Source organism: Palaemon carinicauda, unplaced genomic scaffold (genome assembly GCF_036898095.1).
Source record: "Palaemon carinicauda isolate YSFRI2023 unplaced genomic scaffold, ASM3689809v2 scaffold21, whole genome shotgun sequence".
Taxonomy (NCBI): Eukaryota; Metazoa; Arthropoda; class Malacostraca; order Decapoda; family Palaemonidae; genus Palaemon; species Palaemon carinicauda.
The window spans coordinates 428,460-451,278 of record NW_027169701.1 but is presented as its reverse complement, the minus strand read 5'-3'; the positions used below and the strand labels follow the sequence as shown (position 1 = coordinate 451,278).

General features: G+C 43.2%; 1 pseudogene; it reads left to right on the top strand.

The window, feature by feature from the left end:
• Positions 1–6,287, top strand: part of LOC137636002 (uncharacterized) — a 72,780-nt pseudogene extending 66,493 nt beyond the window's left edge.
• The last annotated feature ends 16,532 nt before the right edge of the window (positions 6,288–22,819 follow it).

The window sequence follows — 22,819 nt, the reverse complement described above, 5'->3', positions numbered from 1 at the left end:
GACCCACGCCGGGCTCCTATGGATGAGAGCTTGAACGTGGAAGGGCAGAGTGATCTCAAGGACGACGCTCTGCCAGCAGCCGTTAGCCCTAAGCTTACAGAGGATGAGAGGAAGGAGTCGGAACACGCCTTCTGGCAGGTTCTAGCCTGCATTCGTTCCATCAATGGACTTCCAGATCCATCGGCAGCCCCTCTAGATGGAAAAGAAACGGTCCTTGACCAGTTCTATGGCACTCAGAAACCTCATAAGACCAGTGCAGCTTTGCCCTGGTCAAAGGGGTTGAAGAGTGCCAAACAGAAGGCTGTGTCTCAGGCAACTGGTTCCACCTCTTCTTTCACTCCAACTCGTCCTCCAAACTCTTACCTCTTCCTTATGTGTTTCAGAGGAGGTACTACGAGATCCTCGGAGAATCTCTGCCTCACGACCACTCTATAGAGGCACTCTCAAAGGCCACCCCCTTTGAGAAACTCTTGGGACCTCCTGTCTCCTTTTCGGCCTCTGAAATCCTAAACCAGGAAAAGGTGGCGAAGTACGCCATGCAAGCTACTTCGTGGCTAGATTTCTGGTTAAGACCCTTAGGACAACTGATGCGGTCTAAAGACCTGTCTTGGGAGTCCTCCAGGAGGTCTTTGGAGACTTTCCTTTTGTCCGGGACTTGGGCCATCGAGTTCCTCTCTCATCAAGTAGTGAACCTTTGGGCCAACACTATCCTGAAGAGGAGGGATGCCGTCATAGGAAAGCTCTATAGACATCTCCCTCAGGCCGAAGTAGCGAGTCTGAGTAATGCTCCTTTCGAGGGCAATTCTTTGTTCCATCCCGAGGATGTCGAGTGGGTGGCAGAGAGGGGGAGGAAGTCCAGTCAGGACTCCCTCATCCAAAAGGCCTTAACAGCTAGACCTTTCCCCTCTCAGCCACAGCGGAAAGCACAGCAGAACCCGCAGCCGAAAAGGGCTAGAGACCCAAAACAGCAGGGTAAAAAGGGTGCAAAGCAGGCCTTTCACAGCATAAAGTCCTTCTGTGGGGGAAAGGGTAAGAAGGGATCTGGCCGAGGCCGGTCCCAATAAGACGGGCAATCCTCCCATTTGTCCACCTGGGGGGAGATGCCTGCAAAGCCACTGGCAGAGGTGGCTTTACCACGGGGCCAAACCCTGGACTGTCGAGATGATTCGTTCAGGTTATCGTATCCCGTTCAGGCTCTCTCTCCCTCCACTGACTCGAGTGCCGATTCCATTGAACTCCTGTATAAAGGGATCCGTACAGGAGTTTGCCCTCAGGTCAGAAGTCCAGTCCATGTTGGAGAAGGACGCTCTCCAGGAGGTCCTCGACGGGTCCCCAGGCTTCTACAGCCGACTCTTTCTTGTGAAAAAGGCGTCTGGAGGCTGGAGACCAGTCATCGACCTCTCGGCCATGAACAAGTTTGTCGAACAGACACCTTTCAGGATGGAAACGGCCGATACAGTCAGACAAGCGATAAGACCTCTGGACTTCATGTGCTCTCTAGATCTGAAGGACGCATACTTCCAGATCCCAATTCATCCGTCTTCCAGGAAGTATCTGAGATTCATGTTCAATCGGAAGCATTACCAGTTCAGGGTGCTGTGTTGCGGTCTTTCCACAGCACCCCAGGTATTCACGAGAGTATTCGCCCTAGTATCATCTTGGGCTCACAGAGTTGGCATCCGTCTCCAGAGATACTTGGACGACTGGCTGATTCTGGCAGACTCGGAGGCGGCCCTTCTCCGTCTCGGCGGGGGCTCACGTGCTGCACCATTACATCTCCGGCCAATAGTTCGAATCAGAAAGGTACCAGCACATAAATCTCTTAGAGATGAGGGCAGCCTTTCTGGCCTTCAAAGAGTTCCACCAGGTCCTGGCGGGGCACTCCGTGGTGCTGATGAGCGACAACACCACGGTAGTAGCTTATCTAAGCAAACAGGGCGGTACCTTTTCGCAGCAGCTGTACCATCTTGCAGTAGAGATACTCAGATGGGCAGAAGACAACTCGGTGACTCTCAGCTTGCTTCATTCCGGGCAAGCAGAATGTGCTAGCAGACAAGCTGAGCAGAGCAACTCAGATAGTCTTTGAATTCTCTGATAGCCAACAAATTCTTGACTTTGTGGGGTTCCCTGACGGTGGATCTGTTCGCAACGGCCCTGAATTTCAGGCTCCCGTTGTACTGCTCCCCAGTCCCGGATCCCCAAGCTCTTTGGCAAGATGCTTTTCAACAACGGTGGATAAACCTGGACGCTTACGCGTTTCCCCCGTTCTGTCTGATGAGAAAAGTCCTCAACCAGGTACGAGCAAGCAACAATTTGCAAATGACCCTCATAGCTCCGCTATGGCATCACGCAGAATGGTTCCCGGACCTTCTGCATCTCCTCACGGAGATCCCGAGGGAGCCTCCTCCACAACACGACCTCCTCAAACAACCACATGCCAATATCTTTCACAGAGCCGTAGCCTCGCTTCGACTTCACGCCTGGAGACTATCCAGCACCTCCTCACACAGAGAGGCTTTTCGCAACTGGTTGCGAAAAGAATGGCTGGACACCTTAGGAGATCCACATAGGCAGTCTACCAGGCGAAGTGGTCAGTTTTCTGTGGTTGGTGTCGTAGAAGGGGTATCTCTCCCCTCGATGCCTCTGTTCCAACCATAGTGGAGTTTCTTGTATACCTTCGGGAAGAAAAGTCTAAGGCTACCGCTCAGCCTTGAGTCTCGCCTTTAGACTGAAAGGAGTCGATATTTCCTCCTCGTTGGAACTTTCTTTGCTCATACGCAGTTATGAGCTTACTTGCCCCCAGGCAGAGCTAAGACCTCCCTCTTGGAACGTGGTTCTGGTCCTCAGGTCTCTGAAGGGCTTCCCCTATGAACCACTACGCAGGCCTCAGATCGCCACCTCACGTGGAAGACGTTGTTCCTGCTCGCTTTGGCTTCGGCCAAGAAAATCAGAGAACTTCATGGTCTATCTGCTAATGTCTCCCACTCTAGGAGATGGGGGGAAGTAATCCTCAACTTCGTCCCTGAGTTTGTAGCTAAGACCCAAAATCCGGGTGTTCCGGACTCCAGGTTCGGCCCATTTCGGATAGAGAGTCTTCGTTCTGTGACCGAAGATCCAGACCAACTGTTACTATGTCCAGTGAGGAGTCTGAGGTGATACTTAAAAAGAACAGCAAATGCTCGTCCCCGGGTACGATCTCTCTTTGTCAGCACAGGGAAGGTCAAGAGGAGGGTCACGAGAAATACTATTTCCTCCTGGATAAGGAAAGTAATCGAATACGCTCTATATCCAGATCCTCCTCTGTCCAACCGACCCAGAGCTCATGACGTCAGAGGCATTGCAACGTCTCTGGCGTTCAAGAAAAAATTTTCTGTGGCACAGGTATTGCAAGCGGGCGTGTGGAAGCGTCACACGACCTTCACAGCCCACTACCTGAAAGATGTAACCCACAGGAGCATGGAAACCTTCTCCATTGGTCCTGTGGTGGCCGCACAAAAAGTGATCTAATGCCTCAGGCTCCTTGATGGACAAGTAGCAGAGGGTTAAGGGCTGAGGTTACCCGGGTTAGTCTAGGGTGAATGAAAAGAATGTCTGGCTCACTTCTTTCTTTCTCCTTCTTCCCCCCTGGAGAAATAGCTCCACAAGACCGAAGCATAGCTGACCTCACCCCTCTGCAGGTAAGAATCATTTCCCTTGTGCATCCTGGGTATGGATGAATACTTTGTTACGTCACCAATACCTTTTGAGGGAGGGTATTGGATATGTCTTAGAATCCTCGAGTTCCTACGTGAAGACAAGCCACGAGTCTCTCTCACGCAAGCTTCTGCAGGCCGCTATCAGTGAGTTACCTTGTACAGTAACTACTTCGATTTTAGCGAGGGTAGGGTTCCCTCTACTATCGATCACAGATCGAAATAGAGAGGACCCCGGGTCATGACCAAGGCTTGTTGGTATGGACTTCCTCCCTCCTAAGAGTAAGTCACCCTAATAAATAGCGAAGGTTTGTATCTGTGTCGGAACAAATAACAAATTTGGAAATAATTTGTATTTTTCCTAACCTACAAACCTGAAGCTATTTATACAAATTGGCCCGCCACCCAGTCCCCCTAGAAGTCCTGCCAGAAAGCAAAAGTGGTTACTCAACGAACAGGTGTGAGTGAGCGGGGTAGCTAGTCCACCCCAACCCCCTCCCGCTAACTAGCGGATGGGGTAATTATCCTTCACTAAAATTGTCTTGGCTGGTTTTCAGCGTTGCCGAAAGTAATACCCTAATAAATAGCTTCAGGTTTGGATGTTAGGAAAAATACAAATTATTTCCAAATTTGTTATTTTTTTAGCCCATGACTGTATAAAAAGCTCTGTCTGAGTGGGGATACCTTGATGTTGTGAAAGGGTTTGCGTATCGTCGTGATCCTCAAAGCTAGTCAAGGCCACCCATGATAGATTGGTTTGCTGTGAGCGATCAAATGAAAATATCCCACCATCACCAATCCACAGTGGGGTCAACATGATGATAAAAAAAAAAACGGGGCAAATCCCAGACACGAATTGACATGACTGAAGCTTTTGTCCTGCAGTGGACTAGAAATGGCTGCATTTGTTGTTGTTGTTGTTGTTGTTAAGCAAGTGAACAGTACCAATTAAGCAGATTACATGCCACTCTTTGCTTAACCCTTTTACCTCCAAAGGACGTACTGGTACGTTTCACAAAAGCCATCCCTTTACCCCCATGGATGTACCGGTACGTCCTTGCAAAAAAATGCTATAAAAATTTTTTTTTTCATATTTTTGATAATTTTTTGAAAAAATTCAGGCATTTTCCAAGAGAATGAGACCAACCTGACCTCTCTAAGACAAAAATTAAGGCTGTTAGAGCAATTTAAAAAATATATACTGCAAAATGTGCTGGGAAAAAAATAACCCCCTCTGGGTTAGGGGTTGGAAATTTCCAAATAGCCTGGGGGTTAAAGGCTTAATTCTGTTTCTCACATTATTGAGAAATTTATTAACGCACAGTTTTTGTTACTGAGTTTTGAAATTATGAGCTATTATAGTGTGATATTTTTCACATCATTAGTCCTCATGACCTAAACCTATTCCAGTTTAGTATAGGAATTCGTTGGAATTAAAGTATTACTGAAGGTCCTCAACTTACAAAACTCAATGTTAGATTTTGGCCTAAGGTAGGCCTAACCTGTAACCCATGCCTATAAATTCCAGCTGCCATATGAAATTGATATGAGGTTATTACAAATGTCATTTTGCTTTCTGTATTGAATGTTACAATATTTTTTTATTATGGTATTTCTTTACCTTATCTTTGTTATTTTCACTTGGATTTTGGGTGGTAGTTCCGAATGTTTGTAAGTCGAAGACCTGTACAGTATATAAGAATTCAATGGAATTATTAAATTATTTTGATTACTTTAAAACACTTAATGAAAAAAATTCTAAAATCGTAATTTTCTTTTACAGATTTTACTCTATAACACCACCACCAAAGGACGGGAATATTGGTGTGAAGGTCGATCCCCTTCCATTCGCATTTCACAGTACTTCAAACACCTACGCTCCTGCAGTCACTTCGAACTCTACTAATGTACTAATGTTTCGTTCCATATCAATTCTTTTGCAAAGATCACGTGATTTACAAATTTAAGCTTAGTTACCAATGAAAATTTAGTCTCGTTAGTTATATTCAACTCAAAGTGCCTATAGTGATTTCATGCTCTCCATATTAAGTAGACATCCTGGCACTCTGTTCCTCAGGCGTATTCGAATTTGATGCGATTTTTAGGGCTTAGTAGGTATTTTCATAACATTGTTAATAGGCAGAATACATTTAAGGATTTATGAAAATTTCCATTTAAAAATATTCCTTTTTTTTATTTTTAGAAAATAGATAATGGTTTTTAGTCTGTTTAGCTCTGATAAATGACTTTTGTAAAAATATTTTCACCTGTATAAATAAATAATGTTTTTTCCCTTTTACTAAAATACTTTTAAATGTATTTTGCCTGTTAATGATTCTAATAGGGTTTGATATTGTACATATACTGCAGAAGTGGTAACACCTCGCTCAATTGAAAAGGTCCCTAAACTTATTTTATAGTCATGTCCACTGGATCACAGTTATTGGCAATATTAATTTATTTTCTCTATGTTTTCCATATTTGTCTATGTTCACCTATTTTAGTGAAGGCTTTTGTAAGAGGATAATGTCACCTGTAAGGTGTATAATCGCTCGTTTGCGACAACGTCGTCATAACTCAAAAATAGCTATTTTTCAGGAGAGCCATTTTAATCAATTAAAACACTTATCATATTATTGTATGTCGTTAGGAAATTTAGCACCTCCAGCGATCAATTTTTTAGCTACAATTATGAAACTTTTTGCCAAAAAAAATCAGCATTTGAAGATAAATATGTCTATACGGATAACTCAAACACATTTTTTGAGTTATGACGTTGTTGTCGCAAGCGAGCGAATTATGTGTTCATATCTGGCCTCACAGATTGCCATTACAGAAGGTCACTTGCAAACTTAATTGGTTATAAAAGACTGTTTTTAGGTCGAATTATGTTGAATTTGGTCCTAGGGTTGGCTTAACCTGAAACCCATGCCTATGATTTCCAGGTACATAAGTCATCAAATAGTCGTGTTCATAGGAAATAGATATCAGGTTACTACAAATAGAAACCTTGTCACATTCCTCCAAAGAGTTCCCTTGGTTTAAAGGTTTAAAGGTCGCTCATGAACGGCAGAGGCAAGGGACAGTGACATTGCCCTAGCAATCAGGACACTGCCCTAGAGACTGACCATATATTATATGATTAGCGCCCAAGCCTCCTCTCCACCCAAGCTAGGACCAGGGAGGGCCTGGCAGTGGCTGCTGATGACTCAGCAGATAGACCTATAGGCTCCCCCAAATACCCCCAACCTTAGCTCACAATGGTGGTAAGGTTGCAGACACTAATGGCCCTAACGAGTCTGAGTGGGACTCGAACCCCTGACTGGCAAACACCAGGCAGAGACGTTAGCAATCAGGCCACAGCAACCCAAGTTGAGGAACTTGAATAGGAGAAACTCTTACGGCTCGCCAAGAAGTTAGAAGTGGCTTGTATTCAAGATTTCTTTGAAGGTCTTTCATGATTAGTTCATAGGGAGAGAGGTTTGAACGCTGTCAGATGATTTTCTGACAGTTTCTTGTGAATGGAGAATCTAAGTATGACTATATCAGGGATCCCCTAAGTTTGTATGTATTCCTGGAATGAGAACACATTCGTACTTATTTCCCTAAGCAGAAAGGAGAGGATTCTTTATTACAGATTATAGTAGTACCTCGGTGTACGAGTTTCATTTTTCTTCCAAGAGCAAGCTCATAATATAAAATAATCATTTTTTAAAACATTTTCCATAAGAAATAAAGGAAATTCTCTCAGTGTATTTCATAACTACACATTAACTCATTTTTATAGGTTTGCCATGAAATTGAATGAACAAATTATAACCCCTAACATTATAAAGGTGAACATTAAGTGAAATCTTTGCCTTGTAGACCAATACAATGCTCATAAACTAATTTAAATCTTTGTGCTTGTATACCAATTTGCTTTTACTGTATGCTAAATGACTCGTAAACCGAGGTACTACTGTAGTTTCTACATCTGTATGATTGTAGGGAGGCATAGAATCTAAGAAGACCCTCATTATTAGATTTTTAAGCTCAATATATAATATTTCCCATATCTGAAGTACTCTGATGAACAACAAACATGTTTGTGAAGTAAATGTTTATTTCAGTCAGCCTGATGAAATATTGATATACATATTAATAGAGTTATAGAATTTGCTTCCTTGTTGAATGAGATACTTTCCATGAGAACGTAGCCTCATCTTTAGAGGTTTTGAAGGGGACTTACTAAACTTTTAAAAACTGCATCATAGAGGGATCACATGCTTGAAATGTTTATCCTTTTATTAAGGTATTTTATACCCAGAGGATAAATGATCTTCAAAGGGGATTCATTGAACAGTTGTGGGATCCGACAGATTACTAGTACCACCAAACCAAAAGTTATTTCCAACAAGTTTTATTTTTCCGCTAGTAACCCTCTAGCTTTTAGGTCAGCCGGACTCTTTGATCAACTACAGTGATGCCAGTGTAATTGAATCAGTGTAACATACAAACCCAGGTTTATTATTAAAATCAAGAGCCTTTTCAACAAATCTCACCAATCAAGCACTTGGTAATAACTTGGGATGTTTTCAGTTAGGTTTGTCCCACTGTGTGTGGGGGCTCTTTTGCTGGCAGCCCATAAGACTTGGGATTCATTTAAGGAATTGTGTGGCATTGGCAATTTGTGAGTACAGTTTTCCAGAGTTTTTTTAATTGATGTTGCAATGTTTTTTTCTCTGGTTTTTAATCTGACCTCACAAATTGCCAATGCCACACAATTCCTTGAATTCAGAGTACTGTAAACTTGTCCAGTACAGTACCTTTCTTGCCAAAATACAGTCTAAGGGGTAGGATAAGTAAGGAGCCGTTACACATCCTATCACCTTCAGGTGCCCCTATACGATCCCGCCTCGCTATTCCTTTTTACGCAGCTGGTGGCTACAGTGCGGTTGATTTTTGCGGGCGCTCTTTTCACCTTTTTAGAAGATTTTATTTGTGTTTTGGCTTCAAGCATGTTTATTGTTAAATGTCAAAGAGATATAGGGAGATGTCGGTGGCCACTCTTCACATACTGTCTTGGCTGTATGATACTTATGCAATGTATTATGATAACTTTTGATTGGTCCTACAATAGTGGGAAGGTTAACTGGTCAACAAATGTAAACAACATGATATTTAGCGCTTCTTTCTGTCGTACTAAGGTCTGTTCTATAGCTTGACTTTATGGCTTAAGCCCATCCATAAGTCATTTATTTGTGGACTAACCTAATCGATGATCCAAGACGACCAAAGGTCTGAACCATCTTAGAAGTACCACATAACAGCATTGTAGTGTCTCCTCTTTTGGATGAGCCTGGGAAAATTGTTTTCTACGAGCCAGTTCCATATGTCGGTTTAAATCCTGCCGTACGATATGGAAGTTCCTCTTTCATTTCCCTCTGATTATTATTATTATTATTACTTGCTAAACTATAATCCTAGTTGGAAAAGCAGTATGCTATAAGCCCAGGGGCTCCAACGGGGAAAATAGCCCAGTGAGGAAAGGAAACAACGAAAAATGAAATATTTTAAGAACTGTAACAACATTATTATAAATATTTCCTATATAACTATAAAAACTTCAACAAAACAAGAGGAAGAGAAATAAGATAGAATAGTGTGCCCGAATGTATTCTCAAGCAAGAGAACCCTTAGAAAGAATGATACTCAGAGTAGTGCAAAGAAGTATAGGGGTCATTAAGCCTATTAGAAATATAAAGAGAAACAGGTTTGTTTTAAAAAAGATGTACAGTAATCTTGATTGAATGTTGCATGTTACTCTTGCTCAGAGTTCTCTGTTTTTCTATTGTTTGAAATGGCCTTTATTCAAAATGCAAAATGTTGAAGCATAGGCCTTTATTATTTGAGATGGCACAATTTCCATCACATGTTAGATTAGGTTTGTGTTCATGAAACATAACAGAATTTTCCATTTAAGATAGTTACTTTGATCTTGTTTTTATGCTTGATTATATAATGTTCCTTTGTATGTGCCTATAAGAACAGGTTCAAGCATTTTATCGAATTGATATGAAGGTTTATTATTAATGTTCACATGCACTTTAATTCAAAATTGTAGATATTGGTAACAATGTAGAGATGAATAGCAGACATTTTGATAAATTTATGACCTCGGCCACTCCTGCAGTATAGTACAATTTAGTTAATTTAGTATATATTTTGTGTAGGTTGAAAAGGTTGTATAATTTCATACTGACTGTGATATGATTGTTGTTAAAGAGAACTTCTTAATATTTAAATAACTTTGTAAAAATTCTTTTGACATAAGTCTGGTATTTTATTGTTTCAAAGGGAGACCCCTTAAGGTTGTCATTGCTTATAGGATAAGTTTTTTATCTTGAATTTACAGATTTTGTTATGCATCGTTAGGACCAATTATTTGATGTTTTTACAAATATTTTGTTTGTGTAGATGTTTGAAATTCCTGAGCGAATATTTGCAGGTGATTTGTTCCTACAAAATTAGCTTCCATACAGCTATAAAATCTCTTAACAAGGGGTAAGCAATTGCCCGTTTGTTAACAAATAGTAGCGGGGAGAAGCACCATCTCCTTGCTCATTCATACATTTCTTACTCTGATCTCAGCCGTGGTCGAAGATAGATTCCTTCTTCCACGTAAACTGACTTTAGCTAAACGTTAAAATCTTTCCAGTTTGTCTTTTCAGGTGTAGCTTTTATTGATGGTGCAGCTTTCACATTTGGCCAGGCACATTGATGTCCCAGGAGGACACACTCCTACACGCAGGCTTCCCATTGCTCAAAATGTAGGGAAAGACTCAAGGAAGGGGCACGCAAGTTTTTGGCTCGTCCTTCACCATTAACTCACCTGTGGCAACAGCGGCTGGGACACCTGGCTTCGTTAGAACGCCTGGTCCGCAACAGTTGTCTTTATAAGTGGTCACTTCAGTGGCAACTGAAGACCTTATGGTTTCAAAACAGGGATCCCAGAGCAAAAGGAAGAACCGAGTTGATGGGTCTCAGACACGAAGCTTTTCAGTGATGTAGATCTTCTTCCTGTTCCACTCGAATTGAAGCTCCTCATGGGAGAATCAAGAGAGGGGTGTGATACACTCTTATTGCACCATGTGGTCTCTGAACTATAGTCCGAGTTAGCCCACATAAATGCGACATAAACCTCATGGAGTTGAGGACAACCTTCCTTGTCCTTCAAAATTTCTAACAGCTCTTTTAAAGCCACTCGGGAGTGTTGATGAGTGACAACACTGCCATAGTGGCATATCTAAACAAACAAGGAGGTACTACTGTATTTCATGGCAACTTTGACAGCTGACTTTAGAATTATTGCGATGAACAGAAGACAGCTCGATATCCCTGTCAGCCAAGTTTAACGTCGTGGCAGGCAAGCTGAGTAGATAGGCTCAGATTATATCTTCCATCGGATAGTGAAAAAAGTCTTGACTTTGTGGGGTTTGCTAACAATAGACCTGTTAGCAGCGTCCTTGAACCGGAATCACCCGGTTTACTGCTCTCCAGTACTGGATCCGCAGGGGGTCTTTCAAGATGCCTTTCAACATCTGTGGGATCACCTAGATGATTATGCGTTCCCCCATGCTTCATATTTAGGAGAATCCTCAACAGGGTGAGATTTTCAAGTAACCTATCTGTGACATTAATAGCGCCGATGTGGCTCCATGCAGAATGGTTTCGGGACCACCTCCTGCTTCTGACAGAAGTGACGGGGGAGCTCTCTCTTATACCCGACTGTGATAGGTCGGGGAGTAAACCTTCTTCATAATAATCCAAGACTTTATTAGTATAAGTCAAATATACAGTAGAGCCATGAATGTAAGCTAATGCTACAAACTCCAAAGGAATACTGCCCTTAGGTTTAACTTTATGTAAGATAATTATCATAACATCTATTTACATAAATAAATAGTCAGGTAGTAAAGGATGCTAAACTGCTTAACGATCAACAACTTGTTACATCTCCCCTTCTTCCAAAAGAAGTTTGCATGTACAGTAAATTAGCTTAATAATCAATAAAATAACTATATATATAAAAAGTTTTTTAATATACAAAAAACTTTAACCCTTTTACCCCCAAAGGACGTACTGGTACGTTTCACAAAACCCACCCCTTTACCCCCATGGACGTACCGGTACGTCCTTGCAAAAAAAATGCTATAAGAAATTTTTTTTTCATCTTGATAATTTTTTGAAAAAATTCAGGCATTTTCCGAGAGAATGACACCAACCTGACCTCTCTATGACAAAAATTAAGGCTGTTAGAGCAATTTAAAAAAAATATACTGCAAAATGTGGTGGGGAAAAAATAACCCCCTCGGGGTTAAGGGTTGGAAATTTCCAAAGAGCCCGGGGGTAAAAGGGTTAATATTCATGTACTATCAACAATCATCTATGCCATAATGTTTAGGTTTACTCTTGAAACGTGTTGAACGTCTATTTTGGATTTCAGGCTCGGATGTCTCAAGAACATCGTCCTCCAAATAGGCTTCTTTAACGACAAGTGGCTCACAGGCATCCTCGCTTCTCAGCTCAGGTTTACTCTTTTCTTTCCGTTGTGGACTGCAGCTCCGTATCAAATTCTGCTCTTGTAAGATCTGTTCCAGATCATTATCGTCCAATTGCTCGTCAGTATCAACCTCAGTGTTCTCCAAGTCATCCGAACATCTCTCTCCTGTAGCCAATAACTGCCGTCGATTTCTTCTGTACTCTCTATTTCCCACCTTGACTTTGTAAGATCTAGGAGCGACTTCTCCCATGCAAAGCGCAGGAGTCCATACCTGGCAGTCTGAGGCGTAACACCTCTCCTGCGGGTATTGGCTTCAATGCACATGTCCCTCTGTTACAGTAATGGGCCTGCTTGTCCTTTTTTTCCAAGATAACTAAAGAGTCTTGCTGTGTAGGATATCTAGGCTTTAGTAATGCTAACATGCAGGGCATGATAGTTTTACGTCTACCCATAAGTCTTTGGGCTGGGCTAGTTAACATGCCATCTGTTGCTGTGTTATTTCAATTGAGTAAAGCCAAAATCTCTGATTCTCCAGTCAGTTTACACTTTGTGAACATTTTCTCTACTATTTTCACGGCATTCTCAGCCTTTCCATTTGATTGTGCATACCTTGGACTAGAAGTAATGTGTTCAAAAGACCATGTCTATGCAAAAGAACGGAATTCTGGTGTGATAAACTGTGGCCCATTATCTGTTACTAACTGTTCCGGTATTCCATGATGAGAAAATATAATTTGTACAGTAGTTCTCTAACGATGGTAGTCGATGTCGTATTATTTACTCTTGATACTTCAAGAAAACAGCTAAAATAATCAGCTACTATAAGGAGTATCCGATTATCAATATGACATAGATCAGCTCCTACTTTTGACCATGGATGAAGGGTAAACTCATGACTTTTCATCGATTCTTTAGGAGAAAGGTCTCTAATTGACAAATGAGCATCACACTGTTGAACCAATGCTTTCAGATCCGAGGATATTCCTGGCCAGAACAGCGCTTCTCTCATCCTTCTTAGACAACCCTCCACTCCAATGTGTCCTTAATGTGCAATGTCCAACGTCCAACATCTGTTTCCTGAGACTCTTAGGAACAATTAAACGATTTCCTTTGAACACTAAACCATCTTCAGTAAGCAGTTCATCTCTATGATTATAAAAAGCTCTGGCACACTCAGGAGCTTTATTTCTATCATTTGGCCATCCTTCTCTGATCATTTTTGCAACTGCTTGAATATTACTGTCACTTCCACTGTGAGCTTTTATCTCTTGCAATCTGTCATCTGTGATCATCAAGGTATCTCCAATGAGTGTTGTAGCCTCATTTTTCACAGTTTGAAGGTAATTTACAAATATAGAATTTTCAGAGCAATTAGGCAAGAACGCACGGCTTAATGTGTCAGTAATGTACGTGTGTTTTCCTTTGACATACTTAACCTCCAAAGCATAATACTGCAGATGTAGCAGCATCCTCTGAAGCCTAGCTGGGGCTGCTGCTAACAGTTTCTTGAAAATTAACTCCAGTGGTTGGTGGTCAGAATGCACCGTGACCTTGTCCCGTCCATATACATAATGGGGAAACCTCTCACATGCAAAAACAATAGCTAAACATTCCTTTTCAATTTGTGCATAACGCTGCTGTGCCTCTGACAAACTTCTGGATGCAAAAGCCACGGGCTGGCCTTTCTGCAAAAGGGCTGCTCCAACTCCATACTGGGATGCATCACACTGAATAGTAACCTCTGAAATTAGACTATAATAACGTTGAACAGGTGTTTTACTGGCTGCCTCTTTAACATATTTGAAAGCTTTTTCTTGAACATCCTACCACACAAATTCAGAGTAGTTGTGCAGAAGATCCTCAGAGGAGCAGTCAGTTCAGCTAATTTTGGCAGAAATTTAGCTAGGTACTGCACCATTCCAAGAAATCTTCGTACCCCTGCAACATCTTTAGGTGCTGGCATCTCCACTAAAGCTTTCATTTTCTTTTCTCAGGTCCTGGTTTTAATCCTTTGTCTGTTGCTACATGACCCATAAATGAAACTCCCGTTTGTCTCAATTGGAGTTTATCAGTTCCCAGTACCACGTTTCGCTCTTCACAGCGCCTGATAAAGGACTGAAGATTTCTATCATGATCATTTGTAGCCTCTATGTCAGTAGCTCCTTTTCCATACACCGAAAAGTCTTCTGCAATGACCTTAATTCCCTCAAGACCCTCAATCAGCTGATGCATACAACGCTGAAAAACTTCCGGTGCCGAGCATATTCCAAATAGCATTCTCAGCCAGCGGTAACGTCCAAATGGAGTATTAAAAGCTGTTAAGTACGAGCTCTCCTCCTCCAAAGGCACATGCCAAAACCCGTGTTTCATATCCAAGACTGTGAACACACGAGCTCCTGCAAGACGAGAGGCAATGTCTTCCAGTGTTGGTAATTGATAGTGCTCACGATGCACTGCCTTATTTAGATCCCTTGGATCAATGCAAATTCGTATTTCTTTATTTTTTTAGGTATTAATAAAGAGGAGACTCACTCCGTTAGTTGCTGTACCTTAGCAATTATGTTTTCACTTTCAAGCTTATCTAGTTCCTTTTGCAGGACGGAACGTACTGCCGCAGGTACCCTTCTAGGAGCATGCTGCACTGGGTTAACAGACTGATTAACTCTGATTTTATAACTGTAATCAAGCTCACCGGCAACACCTCTGCAAACTTGTGGATGCCGTTCAATCAGAGGTTCCTTTGTGATAGCAGAAGAGCAGGCTAAACTGACGTGCAGGGCGTTGTCACAGATGGGATTAATCTGGTCATTATCCTTTATTTCCAGAATATGAAGTGCCTCACATGCTTGATAACCCAAAATTGAATGAAATCGCTGACCCTGTAATAACTCACACCTCAAATTAATGGTACGAACTCCCCGCCAAACACGAATACACACACTGCCAAAGGAACAAATGCCTTTTTGCCCATAAACATACAATGTGGTTGATGATGGCCCTTCCCCCTTCAACTCTGAGTCGCCAGTTGCAGCTTGGTACACATGGAGTGGCAGCACATTACAATCTGCTCCGCATTCTATCTGGAATCTTATGTAGCATAGTGGAGTAACTTTAAGTGTAACAGTTTGTTCCTTAGTCATCTTGATACTAGCTACCGTTTTCACTGTGAATATACATGACGAGTCGTTTTCTTCCAAATCGGCCTCCCTCATGCTATTAAGCGAGTTCAAATTCGTTTTTTGCACCACTCATGCTGGACATTTAAACTTAAAGTGGTTAAGTTTTTTGCAATTTATGCACCGCTTACCCCAAGCTGGACAAACTTCCTTTAATTTCCTGTGACTTCTACCACAGAACCTACAATCAGTAATCCAGTCCGTTTTTTCCAATTTTCGATGAACATCCGTCACTGGCATCATTCTTCCAACTGGATCCTTCAGCTTTGCAGACACAGTAATAACCTTGCTTTCTAATACTCTGTTGATCTCCTCTTGCTGTGCTATAGATACCTCGCTAACTCAACAAATCTCTAAGGTTCTCTCCAAAGTTAGATTCCTTTCCCAAAGAAGACGATCTCTGACCTTATCATCCGAAATGCCAAACATAATCCTGTCTCTCAAAATTTCTTCTTGTGTTATATTCGCAAAATCACAATCCCACGCTATATGACGCAGAGCCGTTACATACTGATCAAAAGATTCACCCATCCATCTGTGCCCGAATATTGAAACGGTAATGTTCAAATGCAGTGTTTTTGCTTGGGTGAAAATATCTTTCAAATGCTGCCAGCAATGCATTCTGATCTTTCCGATCTTAATCAGAAAGTTGAAATGTGGTGAAAACTTTGAGCCTCAGGCCCAATAACTGTAAGTAACACCGAGACTTGCACTTCGGGAGTCTTTTTACTTTGTTGCGACAGCATAGCACTTCCACCTTTCTCGCTATTCTCTCCACCTTTCTGCTGCATTCCTATCATCCACATTGAAACTGGCGGGTGGAGGAAGACTGTAAAACGAAGACATCCTGGTATTTCTGCACGTATGGGTCCATTAAGATACTGCTGCTCCCATGTGATAGGTTGGTGAGTAAACCTTCTTCATAATAATCCAAGACTTTATTAGTAAAGTCAAATATACAGTTGAGCCATGAACGTAAGCTAATGCTACAAACTCCAAAGGAATACTGCCCATAGGTTTAACAGTAAGGTTTAACTTTATGTAAGATAATTATCATAACAGCTATTTACATGTAAAAATAGTTAGGTAGTAAAGGATGCTAAACTGCTTAACGAGCAACAACCTGTTAGCAGCGTCCCTGAACCGGAAGCTCCCGGTTCACTGCTCTCCAGTACCGGATCCGCAGGCGGTCTTTCAAGATGCCTTTCAACATCTGTGGGATCACCTAGATGATTTTGCGTTCCCCCATGCTTCATATTTTGGAGAATCCTCAACAGGATGAGATTTTCGAGTAACCTTTCTATGACATTAATAGCGCCGATGTGGCGTCATGCAGAATGGTTTTGGGACCACCTTCTGCTTCTGACAGAAGTACCAAGGGAGCTCAATCTTCTACCCGACCTCCTACACCAGCCTCATGCCCAGATTTAAAATCAGATTGCGAGATCCCTATGTCTTCATGCCTCAAGGTTATCCAGCATATCCTCTCCCGGAGAGAGGCTTTTCGACACCGGTGGCGAAACGGATTTATGGATATCTCGGTAAGTTCTCGATCTCGGTCTACCATGCTAAGTGGGCGATCTTCTATGGTTGGTGTTGTAGATGGGTATCTCTCCACTCAGTGCCACTCTACCCCTAATAGTTGAGTATTTACTGTACCTTCAAGAGAAAAAACTGCTCTGTGTCAGCAGTGAAAAGTTACCACTCAACCTTGAGCCAGGTCTTAAGACTGAATGGGCTTGATTTCGTTTTAGATGGAGTTTCGAACAAGTTTGTCCTCAGTTGGAAGTGAGACCTCCTTGGAACGGGGTGAAATTCCTTCATCCCCTGAAAGGTCTTCCTTCTCGCCTTAGCCTAAGCCAAGAGGATAAACGAGTTGCATGGTTTCTCATGTCGTCGTCGTCGGCGCCCACTCGTGTCCGAGCATTGGGTTCTGTCGTTAGCCATCAGCCTCCTGAGAAAGAGATGAAGAAGGGTGGAGGAAACGACAGAATGCCAGTAGCTGGGTGTAAGCAGGTTAAGACATACTCGGGAACAGTTGATTCCTTTAATGTACAAGAGTTGATTACAGATCAAGGGATGAGCGGGAACTGACGTGTCTTTTCCTGAACCCCGTGCAAAGAGATACACATAACAGGGAAAACATATCGTACATCAAATTGAACATTCCTACACCTCCCCTTTAAGATCAAAGCTCCCCATTCAAAGCAAACATAGTATATTTAAAACATAAGTATAGATTTCTCCTTTTAGTTGCAAAAATAATAAAACTGGTAAAGGTGGTAACATGTGAAGCAAAAGGAATTCAGCTATAATAAAGATAGTCCTTCGGACACAGCGCTGGAACATACATGAATGGTAAACATGACAAGAGGAACACTTATTAAACCCAAATAATCAGGATTAAAGTATATGCACAAAAATTGACATGTTTAGGGGATATTTATTAAACACAACTAAAATGAATTACTCTGTAATATAATCATCGTGCCATTGCGGAGGACGACGTACCCTAGTGCTACTTCTCTCCTGGGTGGGTACTGGGCCAGCCTCCCCCGAGGCGGTGGGAGTAGGTTCTCCCTCAGGTGGTGTGGGTGGCAGGGATCTCAAATGCTTGCGATTTCTTGTTGAAATTCTTCCGCTCCCGTCCAACCTTATGCGATATCGGCGGTAGCTATTCTTTTCAATAACCACCCCGCTCCTATTCCAGGCTCGTGTAGTCACATCCTGGATAGCTACCCTCTCACCTATTTGTAGGGGGGAAAGATCCTTGGCTTTCTCGTTATACTTGGATGATATTCGTTGCTCAACAACGCTTCTCTCCCTCTCTCTTGCGGACAAGGTTTCCGACCAATGCTCGGTGACGAAATGATAACTTTTTAACATTGGCACCGAATCTCGAAGTTGGCGACCCATGGCAAGCAGTGCAGGAGACTTATCTATACCACGTAATGGTGTATTTCTATACTGCAATATCGCCTGAGCTACCTTGTCATTGTCTAGCCCTCCATCAGGTAGAGTATTGCCCATTAATGTTCGTTTGGCGGTGCGCACAGCAGCTTCTGCCCGCCCGTTGGACTGGGGGTAGTGAGCAGACGACACTCTCATAGATACTCCCCAATTACCGAAGAAATGTCTCATTTCCATGCTTGTTAGATTCGTGCCCTCGTCCACTGATATTTCTTCAGGTGCTCCCCACTGCATAAAATATCTTCTAAAAACTGGGATCAATCGCGCGGATGTAGTTCCGTTAGCGAAGAAATAAATTTCCATCCATCCAGTCAGTCGATCGGCGTAGACCATATACTGCCTCCCTGCTACTTGAAATAAATCTGCAAGTTTTCTGAAATGGATATTCGGGAGGGGAGTGTATATAATACTTTCCCTTTGTTGCGAAGGTGCTGCAACGTTGCAATCATGACACTGTGCCCTATAATTTGCCAAGTCACCCTCAATCCCAGGCCAATAAACCGCCTGTCGTGCTCTTCTGATCATTGAGTCAGTTGATTGATGACCTGAATGTAAATTGGTTGCAATGCGTAAACGTAGTACCTCCGGAACTACCAGACGAACATGCCCCTCGTCATATGCATATGTGACTAATCCTTCAATGACACTCAGTCTATCACGTACATTGAAAAAAGGTTTTAGGCAGGGCTCCACTTGAGACCTTGACGACGGCCAACCCCCTTCGCTGACACGTCGCTGCAATAGTAAATAATCAGGATCCTTCTCTGCTTCCCCCCTCATGGTAGCCCAGTCCATAGTAATGACGTCATGGAGGCAATACAAACTTCGTTCATAAGTTCCTCCTCCTCTTCGTCTTTGACGGTAGTTTCACTGCGAATCACTGGGTATCTTGATAACGTATCGGCTGCCGAATTCTTCTTCCCCGGCAAATATCTTATGGTAAAACTATATTGCATAGTTTTCTCCTTCAACCTTAGTAGTCTCGGGTTTGCAGTGTCTTTTAGGCTCCTATCCCCAAATAGTTTTACCAAAGGTCTATGGTCCGTGATTAAAATGAAATTCGGGCATCCCAGTAAAAACAATCTCGATTTCCTAAGGCACCATACTACTGCAGCCGCTTCCCCCTCAATGACGGCATAGCCGGCCTCCGCCTCCGTCAGGTGCCTGCTGCCACACAATGCCAGTTTCCATCCCCCCTTACAACAAAAAGGGGCATTGAGATCCTCGCAGTTGCAATATTGTTGCAATATAACAAATCCCATTCCTTCTCTGCACCAATCGGTAACAACAGCAGTGCGCCTTGTCTTATCATAATATGTCAGTCCATCGCCCAACATCTTGCAAATGCTGTCCCGGGCTGCAACAAAACTGTTTTGAAGGCGTTGGTCCCAATAAACTTTCCGATGGGGGGATTTCTTGAGAAGATCCCTGAATGGTTCCATTACTGGTGCTACAGCCACGAAAGGTGCAATTTGGTTCACAAGTCCAAACCAAGATCTTATATCCGTGATAGTTGGGCTTACAGGCATGGGGAAGTTCTTAATGGCACTCATACGCTCATTAGAAGGCCTATAATTATCCCAATCAAGTTCGTACCCCACAAACTCTACCTGTCTTTGACAAAATCGGAATTTATCCGGATTCAGCGTAATACCATTATCTCCACATAATTGCAAAAAATCACAAGTATGCCAAAAGGCTCCCTCAACACTGTCGTCATATAACAACACGTCATCTATGCACTTGTACTTTCTGTGTACATCAATAATGACGTCATCGAACCTTTTCGTGTATGCATCGGGGGCCGCGCAATGACCCATAGGTGTTCGACAATACTGGTATCTCCCCCATGGTGTAATAAACGTTGTCAACTGTCGGCTCTCCTCATCTAATGGCACCTGGTGGAATCCGGCATAGGCATCAACTACAGTCTTATATGTACGAAGTGGCACACCCGAGACCATGTCAAAAGGAGCACATGTGTGATGCGTTTCTCGTTTGCAATTCTTATTAAGCTCTTGATAGTCCACGGTCCTCCGTGGTTTACCATTTTTCTTTGCGACTACTACCATCCTCGCACACCAGTCCGTAGCTGTACCAGCAGGGACCTCCCTAATTACTCCTAATTTGACATCTTCGTCGAGCTGAGCCTTAACATCGGCCTCCCAATGCTTAGGAACTGGTATAGGTGTATGACATGCATAGGGGATGGCACCTTCCCTCAGGTGAATGTGGTGAGGGGCTCCTTTCATCATCGGCAGAAGGTTTCTTGAAACGTTGAACGTAGTCTTCGCAAAACGTTGCAGTAGCCAGTCCCTCAGCCTAGGGACATTCTCCTCCGTGGCAGCGTATGGCATCTCGCGCTGACGACCACCACCCCCTACCCGTGTGCGAACGTTTTCTTCAGGCGTTTGGCGGGGGTTAGTCGACGCAGAGGGTTTCCGAGTGACGTCATTCACGGTAGCGACAGTATGATTGGGAAACTTTGTATGCACTAGACCTAGTGATTTACACACTCCTAAAGACATATAAAAACGGGTAGCACCCTGCACAACGATAACACTAGTGCTCACTGATTTATCACCCAATTCTATTAGCATATCAACAGACCCATATATTCTCAATGACTTCTCCCCTGCGTGATTTACAATGACATTACACCGAGAGAGATTAGGTACCTTCAAACCCAATTTTGGTAACAAATCTACCCCTACTATACACACTTCTGCCCCTGTGTCTGGAACAGCCTCAACAACGACACACTCACATGAGAACTCATGCTTAACCTTTATTTTCACCGTCGGCAGTTTCCCCACTGCCGCACATAGGCCTACCTGGCGATTGTCCGCAGGTGGATAGGCAACAGTGCATGACGTAACAGACGCGTCCACGATAGGCGCCGTTTTGGCGGGCTGTTGCCCCCCTTGACGACAGAATTTAGCAAAGTGACCCACAATACCACACTGAAAACAGTTAACATTATCAGCAGGACATTTTCCCTGCCAATGAGAACGACCACCACACTTTTTACACCTAGTATCTGACTTACTTCTACCAGTAGGTTTCAAGCTACTACGGCCACGGCCGTGTCCCTTGTCACTATTATTAGACCTATAGCTAGCAATAATTTTACTTTCACCTTCTAACCCACTTTCAACTAGGCCTAAGCCTATCTCATCCCCTTTTACCAAACTAGCTACGTTTGCCCTTCCACGAGCGCTAATACTATCCTTTTCTGCGGATTCATAAATTTCACATTTACGTAACAATTTCTGCACAGTATTGAAAACCTCATGATCCTGGAGGATCTCTTGTTTAAGTCCCACATTGCTTAAACCACTTGTTATCCGCTGAACTAACACAAAATCATTCAGATCAGCTCGACAATGGGGACACTTAAACCCACAATCTAAGGCCAATTGTTGGCACCTATGCACAAAAGATTTCGCGGTTTCTTGATCGCCTTGTTGAGCTGAGAAAAACTTGTCCCATGCCACTGCCTCATTCACAGACTTCGTCGTGATCTCCTCCAGTCTGTCAAATGCCTCAGAGGCCGTTAATGAGTTCCACTGAACCTCTGAGTGCGTTGCATCTATAGCCATCCTTAACTTCTCATCGCAGTTTAACCGGATACTGATAAGTGCGTTCTCTCCTGAAACGTTTCCTAAGGCCAGCCAATCACTCATAGAGCGACACCATTCTCAAAAACTGCTTTGTGTCATCTCATAGCTACACTTCTCAGGACACATTGCCCTAACACCTGCCGAGGCTGAACCATGTGGTCTTCCTTGTGCCATGAGGCCAACCAAAGCCTGTAACAAGTCCTGTCCCTCGTGGCGTCGGCGTGCCGGTGTTGCATTCCTGCTTGCAGTGCCCCTGGGGGAACGTCTTGCTGTGCCCCTGGGTGTGTTGTGATGGCCTCGTCTCAGCATCTTGTAGGTCCTGCTTTGGAACGAGATTCACTGCGCCATGTAAGCAGGTTAAGACATACTCGGGAACAGTTGATTCCTTTAATGTACAAGAGTTGATTACAGATCAAGGGATGAGCGGGAACTGACTAGTGTCTTTTCCTGAACTCCGTGCAAAGAGATACACATAACAGGGAAAACATATCGTACATCAAATTGAACATTCCTACACTGGGTATATTGTTTTGGGTGGTCGTGGCTTTGCTACGGCCACGCACACACACTTGGTCCACACCGTTTTCACCGCGGCTCAAGACATATGAGACAGGCGGCTTCTCCGATGTTGGTTGCATCGGGCTGCCGGGTTCTTGTTATGCCAAGGCCCGCCTTATTGCCTGCCCGACAGGCATTGCCCTCTTCCGCCGGCGCTGGGAAGCTCCGCCGTTGGGGTCTTGTTTGGTTTGATTTTGGAGTTTTCCTTCTCCTAGCCTTTGCCTATCTTAAATAAAGGAGAAGGCCTATAGGGGT